Below are 17,307 nucleotides of genomic sequence, written 5' to 3'. Positions count from 1 at the left end.
ATGATGATGAGGGCGATGGTTTATAAAGATCACTAATAACTGTGTGCCAAACTTTGCTCCTGTGGCCACAATGGCATATCGTCAGCTGTATGGCACAATGCCGTTCACCATCTTCCAGGTCTCTGCGTGTACCATCTCAGACTCCTATAAACCCATCACATTCACCACTCTACCCAGACACTCCAGCATGTTGAACTGACATAATGATTGGTAGGACGGTAAGTCGTCTACAATGTATAGGAACACAGTGCCATCTATGCTTAGTTTGAAGTGTCTTGAAGTAAGACTTAAGCAGGTCAGCCCAGTTAAATTCTTGTGCTCCTTACAAATGAGAAATCCCAATGATGTTAACATATGAGCGAACACACACACACACACACACACACACACACACACACACACACACACACACACACACACACACGGCCCGGTAGCTCAGTGGTTAGAGCGCTGGCTTCACAAGCCAGATGACCGGGGTTCGATTCCCCGGCCAGGTGGAGATATTTGGGTGTGTCTCCTTTCACGTGTAGCCCCTGTTCACCTAGCAGTGAGTAGGTACGGGATGTAAATCGAGGAGTTGTGACCTTGTTGTCCCGGTGTGTGGTGTGTGCCTGGTCTCAGGCCTATCCGAAGATCGGAAACAATGAGCTCTGAGCTCGTTCCGTAGGGTAACGTCTGGCTGTCTCGTCAGAGACTGCAGCAGATCAAACAGTGAATTACACACACACAATAGAAAATGGAACAGCACCAGTGGAGTGGAAAAGAGCTGAGGTGGTTCCCATACATAAGAGCGGAAGGAAGGAAGAACCTTTAAATTACAGACCGGTATCACTAACTAGTGTAATATGCAAGATGTGTGAAAGAGTAATAAAGAAGCAATGGATTGAGTTTCTTGAAGACAACAAATTATCAAATAGCCAATTTGGTTTTAGAAAAGGTCGGTCATGTGTAACAAATTTATTGAGTTTCTACTCTAGAATAGTTGATAAAGTACAAGAGAGAGAGGGATGGATTGACTGTATTTATTTAGATTTAAAAAAGGCGTTTGATAAAGTGCCACATGAAAGATTACTATGGAAGTTAGAGGAGAAGGGTGGCTTAAAAGGAAGCACATTGAGATGGATGGAAAATTACTTGAGGGGGAGATAAATGAGGACGATAGTTAAAGATATGAAGTCCAAGTGGAGCGCCACAGGGGTCAGTATTGGCGCCAATACTTTTTCTCGTATATATAAACGACATGCCAGAGGGAGTGAACAGCTACATAAATCTGTTTGCGGACGATGCGAAACTGTGCAGTCATTAAACAAAAAGAGGATTGTGAAATACTACAGAAAGACTTAAACAAGATCTGGAAATGGAGTAAAAAATGGGAGATGGAATTCAATGTGGACAAAAGCCATGTCATGGAAATGGGAAAATCGTGAAAGACGACCAGTGGGAATCTATAAGATGGGAGATGGAGTAGAACTAGAAAAAGTAAAAAAGGAAAAGGACTTGGGAGTGACAATGGAAGAAAATAATCAACCGGTAAGCCATATTGATAGAATTTTCAGAGAGACGTATAATTTGCTAAGGAATATTGGATTAGCATTTCACTATATGGACAAAGAAATGATGAAGAAATTGATAAGTACTAAAATAAGACCTAGATTGGAATATGCAGGAGTTGTGTGGACTCCCATAAAAAGAAACACATAAGGAAATTGGAGAGACTACAAAAAATGGCTACAAGAATGGTTCCAGAATTTAAAGGGATGACATATGAGGAGAGACTAAAGGCAATGGATCTACCAACCCTGGAGCAGAGAAGAGAAAGAGGGGATCTCATACAAGTTTATAAATTGATTAACGGAATGGATCAAGTGGATAATGAGAAACTGATCCTGAGAGAAGAATATGACATTCGAAGCACAAGATCGCATAGTAAGAAGCTGAGAAAGGGAAGATGTCTGAGAGATGTTAAAAAAATTTAGTTTCCCGCAAAAATGTGTTGAGACTTGGAACAGTTTGAGTGAGGAAGTGGTGTCAGCAAAGAGTGTACATAATTTTAAAGAAAAATTGGATAAGTGTAGATATGGAGACGGGACCACACGAGCATAAAGCCCAGTCCCTGTAAAACTACAACTAGGTAAATAGAAATAGGTAAATACACACACACACACACACACACACACACACACACACACACACACACACACACACCGCGTAGTGTAGTGGTTAGCACTCTCGACTCACAATCGAGAGGGCCGGGTTCGAATCCCAGGGCGGCGAGGCAAATGGGCAAGCCTCTTAATGTGTGGTCCCTGTTCACCTAGCAGTAAATAGGTACGGGATGTAACTCGAGGGGTTGTGGCCTCGCTTTCCCGGTGTGTGGAGGGTGTTGTGGTCTCAGTCCTACCCGAAGATCGGTCTATGAGCTCTGAGCTCGCTCCGTAATGGGGAAGACTAGCTGGGTGACCAGCAGGCGACCGAGGTGAATTACACACACACACACACACACACACACACACACACACACACACACACACACACACACACACACACACAAGGCGCCGTGATGCTTCGTCGGCTGTATCAGGCACACCCGCCGTCTAAACTGTCTAGTTAGATGATGACGCAGTTCACGCTTCCTCGCCCCGAGTAACAAGTTCAGTCACATTCACTTTGTTCATAAAATATGTCGTAGCCAAACAAATATAGCAAATGAAATGGAAACATGAAACCTCAGACGATAGGACGCATATGCACGGCAAGGCGGCATGCCGGAGGCAGAGGACGCAGACCCTTATCATGCACCTCGCGTCAAGAGGACGTAGCATCCTGTATATAAAGTCTACAAAACACAGAGGATTCCATTATCATATGCATCTCATGACGGCCTATTAAATAATGGAGATGAAAACAAATAAAAAGTTTACATACGAAGCAAAAATGTAAGAACCTGGAGTTTTATATTATTTTATACTTTATATTATTCATATATTTTCGAATGTCAAACTTATATGTTCAAGCTTCTATCTGAACACGATTTAGTCTAGAGTCTTTAAATCTGTCGGAAAGGGAGAATAGTGGAGTATGGAGCGAGGTGGCGAGAGCAAGACATGTCACAACGTCACCATGGAAACCTTTGAGCAATCACGCTTCTTTGTGATGTGGCGGCAGTGACATACATCACCCTCTCCAATAGCTCTCTGTCATCACCAAGTCATAGAGGGAGCCCCGCGTGAATCAAGGCTGCACCATCACGCGTCCTGACAGAGACAACATGAGCTACGTACCACCGGGGCTAGAGGCGCTCTCTCTCCCTGCTCCACAAGAGCTGGCCGTAAATGTGCTGCCAGGCCCTTGAGTGGTACAAAGTCATTGCTGGACTCGCCATCCTTCATATCAATTACATTACTACAGTTTCATGAACTTAACAAGGAATTTCAAGTAATAAAAGGTGATTAAGTCCTACACAATGAAGTAGCAGCGTAAAGATAAGATAGCCAGAAGCGTAGTGTGGTTTGTGCTTCTATTGAAAACTAGTTATTTGTAAATAATATTCTAAGGAATAATGATTTGCCGTAATAAAGCTATACATACGAATAAATTTGTGAATGACGTTTTTCTACTTTTCTTTTCCTTCAAACAGGAGAGAGAGAGAGAGAGAGAGAGAGAGAGAGAGAGAGAGAGAGAGAGAGAGAGAGAGAGAGAGAGAGAGATGGACTGTGTCACAAACGTGATCCGTGAAGCAACTTCCAAACATTCCTTCCAAGACGCTTGTCAAAGCTTGGTGCTCTACACTGACACGTCTGATATTAACTCGTCCTTCGTTCAATCGCTCAGTAAAATTTCGGGCGCTCCCACTTCTCAGGCTTGAGGTGTACAAGTATTTAGTGACATTAATGAAGAAGCGACAATATGCGTTAATCACTCAAAGCAATGAGTAGATGGAGAAAAGACCATGAAATCACCGCATTAGTAATCGCAAGAGCACAACACCCCATCCCTGCTCAATTAGCTACATGATTAGTCATTCAAGGAGCGAAAATTAAACACTGGTACGAAATTTACAACGATAAAAGATTTTTCTATTCAACTGCTCCTCATACACTGGTAACACTGACATTGTATCTCCACAAACCGGCCTCTACACTGACATTTTCCACACCACCTGTCAACCAAGACAGTGACTGCGGACAAGCAAGTGTTGGTCACGGTGGCAACACATAATGATGAACTCAGGAAGGATAAAGAATACCCCTGGAACTATAGCTACACACAACACACTAAACTGAACTAAGTGAACCAAATTTATGACGCCTCGACTATGAATGGTGCTCTTACCGTCAGCACGCGGTAATCTACGAAGGACTCGCATACTTTTTTTTTTATGCACAAGGGAAAACTGGCCAAGGGCAACAAACAATATATATAAACTATACTGTTTCTACTACTTAGTAGCTATACTGTCACGGAGGCTAATCATAATGACAATGAGACCATCACGAGTGCAAACCTTGACAGTGACATCACTTTGACTTAAATGTATTGAAGTAACATTAATAAATCATGTTTACAGAAGTTAATTTTGGCTCGCGCCTCTTTCTTTATGATCTGTCACTGTGCGGCATCATCACCTATCGGTCTGATTAGGGTGCATGACACTCGCCCCGCTAATATTCTATCAACACTGATTTGTATGCATGGGACTGCATGGAACTAAGAGCTGACAACTTTGGAGAGGGACGGCGGGGAAGGAAAACTTCTTGCCAATGAAATCAAGGAATATCCAAGTTTGCTAATGTTCAATACGTAAGTGGATTCAGAAACAAAATAAAATGACAATTATTATAATGAAAGATGCGTTGGTGACACGAAAGAAAAGGCCGTTTATATTTCGCACCACTTCTGAAGCAGCACTACGGCAGCCCTGACTCATACACACAGTCTACTGTAAACGATACCAAAAAGCCAACAATCTTTTGAAAGGTGCCGTTACAGATTGTTACACCAACCACATCAACCTGGGGGAACGGATGGCGACACGATGCGTCAGTGTCGTTCCTTTGTTATAGACGGGCACGAGGCTGACGTTCAAAGCAAAATCCTGCACGACAATATCTGCAGCATAAAAAATGACCGAAGTTCTTGCATGCTTTACTGGAGATCAACCATTATTTCATGAAGAAATTCATCTTTTCTCTCCCCTAGCTGTGAAACATAATTACTGGCGACAAGATTCACTATCGCAAGGGATTTGAAGCAAATATTACGGACTAGCATGACTGAAGGACTCAAATAATCATCTGCTATCACTATTCTATTTAATCATTACATTTTTTTGCGAAGGTAATGTCATAATTTAGAACCTTGCACGACATCTGCTTTGTTGCTTACTGCCTTGGGCGTGGTGAGGTAAAGGGAGATCGCAGAGGCTCCAAATCTTTAATAAAAAAAAATAAAATAAAAAAAAAAAAAAAAAAAAATCCTGTTGAAGATAACATAACAGGAGAGGTGCATCTGGATAACGGTGCCATTTCGAAATCATGTCCCTCTAGCTGTGGCACCAATTCACCCGCATCTACAGTATCACTGATTGGGACCTATGAGAAAATAATTTGCTGATAATATGAACTTCCAAGTAAGAGCGGCAGCTGTCTAAATTCTTCAGTGACGAGTATTAATAAGAGGACCTCATGGCGAGTGCTGCGTCAAACCATGCGGACAATAATATAATGAGGCATAGCTCGCCGAGGGTACGTGGCAGTCCCAAGGTGGCGTTTGACACATTAAGGTTCAGCAAGTCATGTGAGGGATTACCCCCGCGGTCTCTACACTATCAGGTGATGCATCGTGCTCCACGACCGAGCACCTAAGAGGCGGGAGCGGTGGGTAGATTACCAAGCGTGAGGGTGGACTACTGGCGATAAAAACAAGTCAAGAAGCAACACCTCTGCTGGTATTTTGTGTCCAGCATTAGCTTGTAATTAGCACAGGTTCTTTCACATTTTCAAATAGCGGTAAAGAATCTATGAAATGAAACAGTACAAGGTAAATAAAAAAAAAAAACATGACAAACCTTAATTCAATGAACACTACGAGTAAGTTATTTCGGGCAGAATTCACAAGGTTCCGCTGAGATTGCAGCCAAGTACTCACCGAAGTCACTCACTAAGAAGTAAAATTCGATGTTTTTCAATGAAAATATCTTCCAAAGTCCAAAGTTGATGACACAATCCTCTGCCTTAAGAAGCCTCAACACACAAGCACAAGACCTGCTCACGGAGGGTGGACAGGCCATCGTCTGGGTGGTATCACGGTCTGCTTCAGGTACTGTTGACACTGGGAGGCCTCTCACGGGACTAAGAAACACCACAAGCTCAGCGATCACTGCGTCGAATCCACACAAGCCCGCACGCTGTCTGACCAATCGTGGCGCTCCATGTGCCCGAATGATGATGTTACCAATCCCTGCCTCAACAATCCTGGAAGAATCCACTTCTTTCATGAGGGAGGGAGGAAGAAGGAAGGAGGGGACATAGAGGGTGCAAAGTAGAGTTTCCAGATATTCCGTGAAGTTGAAACACATTATTTCAAGCTTCCCCATCCCCACCCACTGTATTCACTGCGAGCAAGAACTGCCTATCACAACTCTGGCGTCCACCCTCAGCCTGCCAGAGACTCTGCGTGAACACAAGAGAATCATCAACTCTCCCCTCAAATTATGCATCTCTCTTTGATCTACACACGAGTCCCTTTGGTCCTGTGGGAGGGACGAGGCACAATAGTGATGACTCAACCACATGCAGGTTGGGATGGGAGAGCTTATGAGTTCACTTTAGAGCCGTAAGAGATGCAGGAGGGATGGAGGAAGATCTTGAACGAAGGAAGGGAAAGTGATAATACAAGATGTCTAGAATGAGCAGTTAATGGAGAAGACGAAAGGTATAAAGGAAGAAGAGATGGTGGGGCCTAAGAGAAGAAGGAGGGATGGGAGGAGGTTTTGGGCCTGGAATAAGTAAAGAGCGACGCGAGAAGGGGGGAGGGGTGTTTGGGGAGGTTTCTCGAGCAGGAAAGGGGGCCAACATGTAGGAGGAGCGAGGTCACAGGGGGCGGAGTCAGTGAAGGAGTGGTGGGCAGAGAGGAGGAAGACGTCACAGGATTGGCGGCACACGGGGGTGGCAGGCGGGGCTACGGGGCTCCCGCAGAAGCACCCGCCCCGCGCCGCCCCACGGAAGCTCATGCCACATGACGCTTAACTCTCGGGTGGCGTCTCAACCAGGAAGATATAGTAAAGGAGTTATTCTGCCAGGTGACTCATTAAAATAATTTCCCAATGACAGGAAACGGAAATGTTTCAATCGATCAGAAAATAAATAAATAAAAAATAAATAATAATAACAAAGGTAAACTGAATGAATCCATGCCAGTAAACCCACTGTTGTAGACTCGAAGTATTTATTCTGGACGTTTCGAAGGCCACTGCCTTCATCTTGAGCAGTACACGGTAGAATGAAAAATACATCCCCATGAGTGAATCCAGTAACTTCGTTTCCCTTATAGAACAACGAACACTCTCACGTTGAAGTTATACACTGTTAGCAAATGTTGGTAAGTTAAAGTACTCTGCAACAACATCTTTTTTGAGAGAATCAGCCTCCTACATATGTGTTGTGATCCTTCACAGGCTGTGGTGCTGCAGGAAAACCTTTCCTTCCTCACAGCACCCTTGGCCGCACAACAGTCTATCTAATGATTGGCAACAATTTAGAATGGCCAGATAATGTTAAAGTAGCTCTACAGTGTTACTTTCTGGTTAAATAATACTTCCAAGCAAAGAAAAATTAATTAAGAGATCAATACTTGCCCGGGAGGTCTTTGAAGCCATGGGAAATCCACCGACGTATGCCATGTAATAAATGCTCATAGCGAGGGAAAGCCCTTTGCGAACAAGTGCTTGACCCCAATAAAACAGAGCGGTACAGCCTCTAGCAAGGGTGACAGGCGAGGTGCAATTCACAAGTCAACTCATCACAGCTAAACTTTTGTTCCACACCACCATGGAATATCAACACACCTCCCCCTGGCACCTCCACTTTCCTAACGTTTTCAGCTACATCTCCTGCGCCAGTCCGAGAAGGCAAGGGAAGGCGCCGAGTGACGACAGAAGAGTGAGGCGCGTGGCGCCGGGTGCCACAGCTCATGGCGGCACAACAGGAAGCCGGCGCCACCTCCACTACCCCACACTTTCCCTCCCTCCATTCCCCCCACGAACCCCAACTCCCACTTCCTAGCTCCTCCTCCGTGGCCCCTCACTGACACAGCGTAACCCACGCCTTCACCGCTGCCTTAATGGAATCTAGGGACATCATGTGACTGTAGTCTTCCAGTCATTCAATGACTTCCTTAGCAAGAACTAACGAATTGAATGCCATATAAAAAGCTGCGTTCCTTTTGATCTGAATTACAACAGGAAGTTCACGCGCACAAAGCGCACAACTTAATATTCGGCGGATAAAGCCTTTCGAAACGATGAGTCTGGAAGGGTGATTGCTAACACAAGACACTGATTCATATCTATATGCACGATCCTCTCTCTCTAAAGGCCTAGAATACATGCCGTGATTTCTCTTGTCTGTTGTGCTTCTGGCCTTTTTAAATGATACCTCTTTACCATATCACGCCATCTAACGACCTGGTGAACGAGGATAAAGTTATAGTTTATGATCCTCATCATACAGAAGGGGCTAACATTTGGGAAACAAACTGCACAGTTCCTGGACTCCAGGAAGAAACGGGACACATCAATAACAGTCTTGGCAGCCTTAACTTTGACCTTAGCGAGGTGAGGTCCAGTCTCCAGTTCCCTATCAACTATAAAAAAAAAAAAAAAATCCCGAGTTCCCGCGACCAGAAAAAGGTCCTGCTGTGAAAAGCAACTCTTCCGTTACTTCATTAGAATCTATAATACTAATAAAATAAGGTAATGTAAGAAGTCATGAGGTCCCACAGATCAATGTTAATATTTATTATCTTCGGTTAGCTCACAACACATCTATTGAACTTTTCTCTATGAGAGAACGTTTGAAGAGTTACAGTTTTAAAGTTTCCGAACACAGGCCTTTTACAACTAACAGACGGCGCCAGAACGGCGTGAAAAGGTGGACGGCACCGGCGGCAGCGCTCGCCTCCCCATAAGGCTGAGGAAGCTGCTCCAATTTGCCAGCCGGAACACTTCCCAAGTAGTTACATGTGCAAGCCATTATGCTGCACAGCTGGAGGAAGTAAGCTAATGATTCTCTATAGAACATTTTCAGATCCTTTGAGTGTGCGTTTTGTGAAAAAAAAGATAAATAAATAAATATTACAAGATAAGTAAGAACTCGAAAACGGTGATGGTTGTGCGTGAAGCGCTCTTCGCTGCACATTCGTCCCAGGTTGCAAGATTTGACGTCAGCATGGCAGTGCGGCACGTGGTAGACAACATAAGGGAGCCTGATGCTACAGGTTAAGCAAGGCAACGCTTACACAGGTATCAAATAACTAAATAGTGATTCGAAGGAAAAACTGCCGCATCATCAAACTGTTAAAGTAATAACAATAATAATAACAATAGTGAAAATAATAAAAAAAAATAATAATAATAATAATAATACTATCATTATTACTATTATCCTTTTCATTGTTATCATTACTAAGGTAGGTGCTGTTACCAGAACAAGAAAATGGTATTTGGCTGCCGTGACAACATAAGGTACTTGATAAAATTTGCAAGTACGAGATACTGTTGTTTCATATATCTGAAGGAAATCCTTGCCTAGCGAAGATTGATAGCACAGTAGCGCCGCACCGCGTGGGGATCATGCCAGCAGAGGTATGTTACTTCCTCTCACGAGTAACCAAAGCGCGGCCATCGGAAGCTCCCCCATAATTCATGGAGGACATAAAGACAGGGACACTGAATTAATCTATGTAAATTACTCAGCGGCGCTACTTCCTTCGTTCCCTCAGCCGCCCACTGTGTTGCGGCGGCCGTTCCAGACTGGGGAAGACTGGAGTCACTTCTGAGGTTCTAACCTCTGCAGCCTCACTCTCAAGGCTGACCGCCACCTGGATACGTGAAACGACTACAATAAACATGTCTGTGAGACTGATAAACGACAGTGAGAAGGGACACTGTCCACAAACCATAACATGACTTCAAGACGGCTATTTATCTGTTACACTAATTGATCTCATGGTTTAAAACACTTCCTTATGCGTATGAAAAAGGATTAATATTTTCAGCATCGAAAGTGTAAATAGAAAACAATACCACTTTCGTTTTGCTTTGCAGGTGTAGAGAGCAGGAAGAACAAAACCAGGGCTAAGGGAAGGAAGGGAATGCCGGTGCCGTGACTCACGCCTCGTGAAGGGTCAACGTGCTGCTCATCCAGGACCAATAACCTTCACACACACGCAGGAGGAAGTTACCTTCGGACGCAATCTAAGATCTTAATGTAGCAATATCAATAGTGTCCACATGCCTCTGTTGCCTTCCTCCCACGTGAGCCTTGAGATAGGCACCCTCAAGCAACAGGAACAATAGTAAGGACAAACACTTTACAACGACCAAGCTCTCGTGAGAGGAACACACTTTGTTGCAGATAGAGGATTATTGCTGGTTGCAATGAGTGCTCGACAGCATGTCATTTTTATATTCCAGATATTTTTCTTGGCTTGTCTATTCAGTACACAACTACTGGCAAATACACGAGCGTTTCGTTAACGAAGAAATACTTTTCAAGTTAGGATCAGGCGATGTTACTTTCAAGAATGCTTTTACTAATAGCATTTCGTACAATCTGGGTAAAGGAAAGAAAATACAAACATATTTAAGCATTGCTGCTGCACTACAGCGTAATTCCTTTCTAAGAAAGCTTCTTGCCAGGAGCTCCCTCTCACCACGCCCTCCAAACAGCTCCGCCATACATCATGTTTCAGATAACGAATGCGGGTGTGGCGCCTTGCCTTGCCCTGGAATGGAGAAACCAAACACTCACCTCAAGTCAGATGGGGTGGAAGAATTCACTTCGGTCGTTCGCTCAGCTATTCTGAAACAAGATTACGAACAAATATTAATTACCATTAATAGGGTGCAATAATACATTTCTGATGCACTACTATGATAAGTAAGTCGCGCAAGTGACATGATTGATCGTATAACATGGTTGAATAAATTATCATGTTTAACACGAAGGTAGTTATACATAAAGGAAAAACCTAGATGAACACGCTGCCCTATAGAAACGATAATGAAATGAGTCCAGTAATCATAATCACAGTCACATAAGTCACAGTAGCCGGCTAAGGGAAGATCGGCTTGGGAAAACCCCTCTTGGATTAGTAGGTCCACAGACAGACGCTCGTCGGCCTGACACAGCCTAACGCGATACACTCCCTACCATCCCAGAGAAACACGATGTCGTAAGCAAATGCCACATGAAAACTGCCAAGGAAAATATTACTTTTGCAAAAATAAGATGCTGACACACACATCTACTAACACTACGAAGACAATCCCGTGCTGTATTCTAGTTCTTGGCAAACAACAGCTTATTTTATACTCTCCGCCACGCTCAGACACGCCACCAGTGTTTGGGCGCCGATGAAAAAGGAAGGAGAGGGGAACGATATCGAGCCACGTCCGCTGATCAAATTAGGGGACCAAGGGATAAATGAAGTGTGTCGAGGCCTCGTCCATTCTCCAGATTAAGTGACGTTTAAGTAAATGTTACAAAAGCAGTCAACGAGGGACTGGCCGAGAGGGGGTGGCAGGCCGTGCACACCATCTGGGCACTGGCAAGGGGAGGGAAGGAGACAGGATAAAGACAGGCAGAATGTGGCAGGACAGCAGCTTCGATGCACCGGCTTGGCAGGCGTGAGGCAGCATGCGGATCTCATCAAGTGGCGATACACATGGCTCGCACTCCTCCATCAGTGTGACAAACAACATGCCTTTTCGGTTGCCAGGTGGTGGAAGCCCATCAAGCCACGCCACGCCCCGCGCCATCACTACAAAGGAGAGCATGGGAGGAACTGATACGCCACTCTTCAAAATCTGTAACCTGATAAACTCAGCAGCGCTTCTACTCGTAGCTGTACAGCACTAACTGCTCCTGATGCAACCACTGCGGAGGCTGGAGGCCGATGCTAGATTGTGGGCGGTATAGAGGCGGGGATGTTACGAGAGGGATGTCAGAGGGGCGGCAGAGGCCTATCTCCATAATTGATCTATAATTGGACAAAGGAAGGGTCTTGGCCGCAGCGATGTGCTTGAAACATCCCATAAATATACATTTGTAAATCTGTGACGACGAGCGAGATGGAGGGCGAGGGTGAGGCCGATGTGCGTTGATGAGAGACGAGGCATGGGAGGGGAGGGGAGGGGAGGAGAGAGGGAAGGAATGGATGAGACATGAGCGAGAGGGGAATGGGCGAGAGAGGAGCTTAGCTGGTTGGCCGGGGATGGGGAACAAGGGCGGGAAGAGGGGAAATAAGAGAGGGGAGTGACTCGGAGGAACCGGGATGACGGAGAAATGGGGAAAGTATACGACGCGGGGGAGGAGGAACAACATTCTGCAGCAAACGATGACAGAAACACATGGACTGCGCAGACATTCTTATTTAGTTATCATCATTAATACAGAACGAAAAGCGAAAAAAAGAATGAAAGTGTGTACTGTAAAGGAAAAAAAAAAGAATAACGGAGGAAGACGAAAATAAGGAAAACACTGAAAAAAATCTGATAAACGAGTAATTGCAAGGAATATTAGCAAGTAGGAGGAGGAGGAGGAGGAGGGCGATAAGAAGGGAGGTGCGGGAAGGGAGAGGAGTAATATAGACAGTGGAGGTGAGTGATAACATCTAAATGGTAGAGTCGTTGGGAAGGAGTCATGGGATAACATCAAATTCGGAATTGACCCGTCTACGATAAACTGTCCCTTTTCCTCTCTTCCTGCTCCTCCCACTGCCCCTCTTCTTCCTCTCCCACTACCCATGAGCCTCCTTCTTTCTGCCTCTCCCACTGTCCATGAACCTCTCTCTGTCTCTCCCATTGTCCAGGAACCCCTCTCCCACAGCCCATGAACTTCCCCCAATCTCTCTCTCTCTCTCTCTCTCTCTCTCTCTCTGCCTCTCCCACTGTGCATGAACGTCTCTCTGCCACTCCCACATGTCAGTCCATGAACCCCTCCCACCGCCCATGAATCTCCCTCTCTCTCTCCCACTGTCCGTGAACTTCTCTCTTTGCTTCGCCCGCTGCCCATGAACTTGCAAATCCACTGCAGCTCTTCTCTCTCTCTTTTTTTTTTTCTTCATTCTCCCTCTATTACTCTATCACCGTTAGTTTCGCCGCCGCTTCACACACGCTACAGTTCTGTTTCCTTGTCTGTTTAGTGCATATTTCCAATCGGTTGAAGGAGCACGTCAAAACAGAGCTCACGGGGCACGATGACAACAATTCCACGCCGTCAGAAGAACGTCCACCCGCCTCTTGAAACTCTCCGCCTCAAGGTCATGTGTGTCGTCATTCGGAAACGTGCATAATGTTATAGCAAGTTATGAAGCGAAGTTCTGTCACGACATCTCCAAAACTCGAACAGAGAAAGGGAGAGTAATGGACTTATCGTCTCCATGTGATGCTCGGAAGGAAGGTAAAGGAGGTGTAATGGTATTGTACAGTACTTGTGTCTACCTACCGAAGACACCTCACAGCAGTGGTACACATGCAAACGCCGAGTAAGAAACCATCAAACACTCCCACGAGCATTGCACAACATTCGAGCAGTCCTTACTTGTCTCATACAGCCCTAGGAAAAATGTACTGCAGTAAGGAATATTTGGTTATTGATGCTATTTTGGGTGGAATATTTGTTAATGGATGCAGAGTACAGTGTTGCCCCCCGTGACGTGATCCCTGCGTGTGCTTACTGCTTTCATCCACACCTCAGCGAGGATCCCGTGCACTCTGGACTTCAATGGGTGTGGGAAGGTGTAGGCCGCAGGAGCCAGACGGGCAGGGCCAGTCATACGGGTACCAGGACACTACACTCACAATACCCTTAAATGGGACACACACACACACACACACACACACACACACACACACACACACACACACACACACACACACACACACACACACACACACACACACACACACACAGCTGCAATTCTAATAATTATTTAATCCCTGATAATAATGACCAACACTTGAGCAAGAAATGAGTGGAGTGAGTTTTTTTTTCTTTTTTATTTATACCATGTGGGCTTTTCACGGGAATTTATGGGCTAAAGGGAGTACTTTTTGGGGGGATACCTCCTATCTCAAAGCCCACCCGCTAGGAAACCGTTGCCCCGAGTGAGGAAGCCCAACCTACACTCGGACCGTGGACAGGATTCGAACCCGTGCGCTTGGAGACCCCTCGGACCCCAAAGCACGCATGGTTCCACTGTACCACGGCGGCCCCAAAGTTCAGGATGAGGCGGAGGTCACCCCACACCGGGAAACTCAATGACTGGTTGGTCAGCTGATGGCCACAACCAGGTCGCGGGTGTTGACTTTTTTTCTCTTCAGCCCCGAAAGATACGACTCATCACGCAGCCGCAATCACTGAAGCACCACGGCTCCCCAAGTAACACGTCCGCTCCCCAGCCCACCGCTGACTCATGTCTCACGCTAACAGTAAAAGCCTTGACAAAGTGTTCCAAGGAGTCGCCCTTTGTATTTCCTCCGAACTGTTAAGAGTCCATAGATTGATGGTGACATGTGAAGAAAGAAACTCGAGGCCCCTTCTCCTCTTCCTCCTCTTCGACACACAAAAGCATTTTTTTTTTTTCGGTGTGGGCGAAGGAACCTGATAACGAGGGGGCGAGTAAAGCTCAGTGTTGGTGCGGGCAGCGGGAGAGGCAGGGTGCACCCGGGGTAGACGACGGTGAGGTGGGAACGTGGGGGTAGTATCCTGTGTTCCTCCCCTCGGGTAATCGTCTTAGATTATCTGCCGTGACCCTTGTCAGTCCCCACTCCACGGCGATCACGACCCGCACTGCCACCTGCCACACCCACACCTGCGCGCCACTGCATGGAATTCATATAATTACGGCCAGAATGTCATTGTACCATAACTGGGCCTCCGTGGTACAGTGGAACCATGCGTGCTCTGGGGTTCGAGGGGTCTCCAAGCGCACGGGTTCGAATCCTGTCCGAGTGTAGGTTGGGCTTCCTCACTCGGGGCAACGGCTTCCTAGCGGGTGGGCTTTAAGATAGGAGGTACCCCAAAAATTATCCCCTTTAGCCCATAAATTCCCGTGAAAAGCCCACATGGTATAAAAAAAAAAAAAAACTGATTCACGGATTTCTAATGCGTTGTCAGTCATTGTGATTATATCATAACGTTAAAAATATATATAAATTTAGCTGATCTGAGAAACAGCTATCCCTAATATATCATAGGATAATTTTACGGTGTTTTGTCTGTGTGCGTGTCCGATTATGCCAAAACAGAGGATTCCGTCCACTTGAACCATAACTTCACACACATCTCTTATTCCACCATTCGTCTCTGCATGGCCTACTATACTCTTTCTTACGATACAATAATAACTATGACACAAAACAAAACAAGGAGGGCACAGCTGTGCCTCAGGACGCCAGACACAAGCAGCGTAATGACGGGACGAAGCGTCGTGGCGTGGTCAATTCACACAGCAGCTCCTGTGGTTACAGCAAAACCAACAAACCGCAAAGAGACCTTCGTGTATATGAAGTGGCGGCCATCAGGGCAACACCTACTATACAAAAGAACAACTTCGCTATGGCTGATTTAGGTGGTAACGTCCACGGCGTAAAACAAATAAAAAATAATAATAAATAAATAAATAAATGAATAATAAAAATTAAAATAAAATAAATAAACCAATAAAATAAGAAAAAAAATAAATAAAAAGTAACTGTAAAAGCCCAAGGTACATTACATACAATACATAGGCTACGCTACCTGTTTAGCGGCAGGCTGTAACAAAATGAAGAAATCTACCGTGTGCTGTATTCCCGTCCAAGTAATTACCACGAATATCCTCGTCAGCACGTCCTCATGCTCGCTGTTTACGTGATGAGTAAATGCGGTTTGGCAATTATCATTAGTATCACTTATCTAATTAATGAGAGAGGGGCAGACGTGGCAGAGCTTGAAAGCAGTTCTGACGACACCACCCACTTCTTAGAAACAAAAGAAAGAAGTGTCCAAGTTCACTTGTATAGACGCACTGAGGTCTCTCTGTCTCTCTCTCTCTCTCTCTCTCTCTCTCTCTCTCTCTCTCTCTCTCTCTCTCTCTCTCTCTCTCTCTCTCTCTCCAAAAAAAAAAAAAATGATGTATTGGTATGACTCATCTCCAAAGTTGACACACACACACACACACACACACGAGAGAGAGAGAGAGAGAGAGAGAGAGAGAGAGAGAGAGAGAGAGAGAGAGAGAGAGAGAGAGAGAGAGAGAGAGAGAGAGAGACTTGTGTGAAAAGAGGAATGAGCGGATGGATGGATTGATGGAAGGGAGGAGAGTAGAAAGGGAGGAAGGAGGAGAGAGAGACAGCGAGAGAGGGAGTTGACGGGGAGGGGGAGAGGAGGACGGTAATAACAATAAAGCGCAAGTAGACACAATTTGGCCCTCGTAGTGCTACTTCCGGAGGAGGGGAAGATCATCAGGAAATGGGGTGTGAGACCGACGGAGGGAGAGGAGGGAACGGGGAGGAAGGGAGACGAGGTGCAGACCCTCACTTCGAGTGAGAGCGAGGGAGTGAATGGGAGGAGGAGGAGGAGGAGGAGGAGAGCGAGGCCCTTGGCTGACAGTTACTGCATTACAAAATTATTCTCGTGACACAATACACAGCGCAGAAGGAATATTTCAGAGACAGGGGGCGATCGTTCCCCCGCGCTTCTCTTGTCACGATACATAATTATGTATTTGTTGAAAGAAACGACGGGTCCTCCTTCAATAGTCAGGAGAAGGAAATTAGCATGTCACCGTTGGCAATGGCAAGCCCTACTGGTGATTTAAGTTTGATTTCTCTAATGTAAAATAAGTAGAATTGTGCCCTCACTAAGGATACACAGGTTCTGAACACGTGACCTACACCATACACCAACAACTAATGTCAAGTCCACAGTCTAGCTTTGCTCTCACTATCCTGGTGAACACGAGTAGACACTCACCTAACCATACGTGAGAGCCTCCGAATCTTCAGTATAAGCGTGTAAGGACTCTCACTCACACGCTACC

The 17,307-nt window shown here is 45.5% G+C and overlaps 1 protein-coding gene across 12 annotated transcripts in view; it reads right to left on the bottom strand.

Moving 5' to 3' along the window:
• The window catches only part of LOC123517312 (talin-2-like), a 181,090-nt gene that overhangs the window by 96,262 nt on the left and 67,521 nt on the right, over positions 1-17,307 (bottom strand). For 11 of the 12 annotated variants that reach the window (XM_045277271.1, XM_045277270.1, XM_045277275.1 and 8 more), the window contains one exon: positions 11,031-11,081. The exons of the other annotated variant lie outside the window; for it this stretch is intronic. The gene's annotated coding sequence lies outside the window, so the exon portion shown is untranslated. The remainder of the gene's footprint in view (positions 1-11,030; positions 11,082-17,307) is intronic. 12 annotated transcript variants of the gene reach the window in all.

This window comes from Portunus trituberculatus, chromosome 42 (assembly GCF_017591435.1).
Source record: "Portunus trituberculatus isolate SZX2019 chromosome 42, ASM1759143v1, whole genome shotgun sequence".
Classification (NCBI taxonomy): Eukaryota; Metazoa; Arthropoda; class Malacostraca; order Decapoda; family Portunidae; genus Portunus; species Portunus trituberculatus.
Note: the sequence above shows the minus strand (reverse complement) of the source record. Positions and strands in the feature narration are given on the sequence as shown.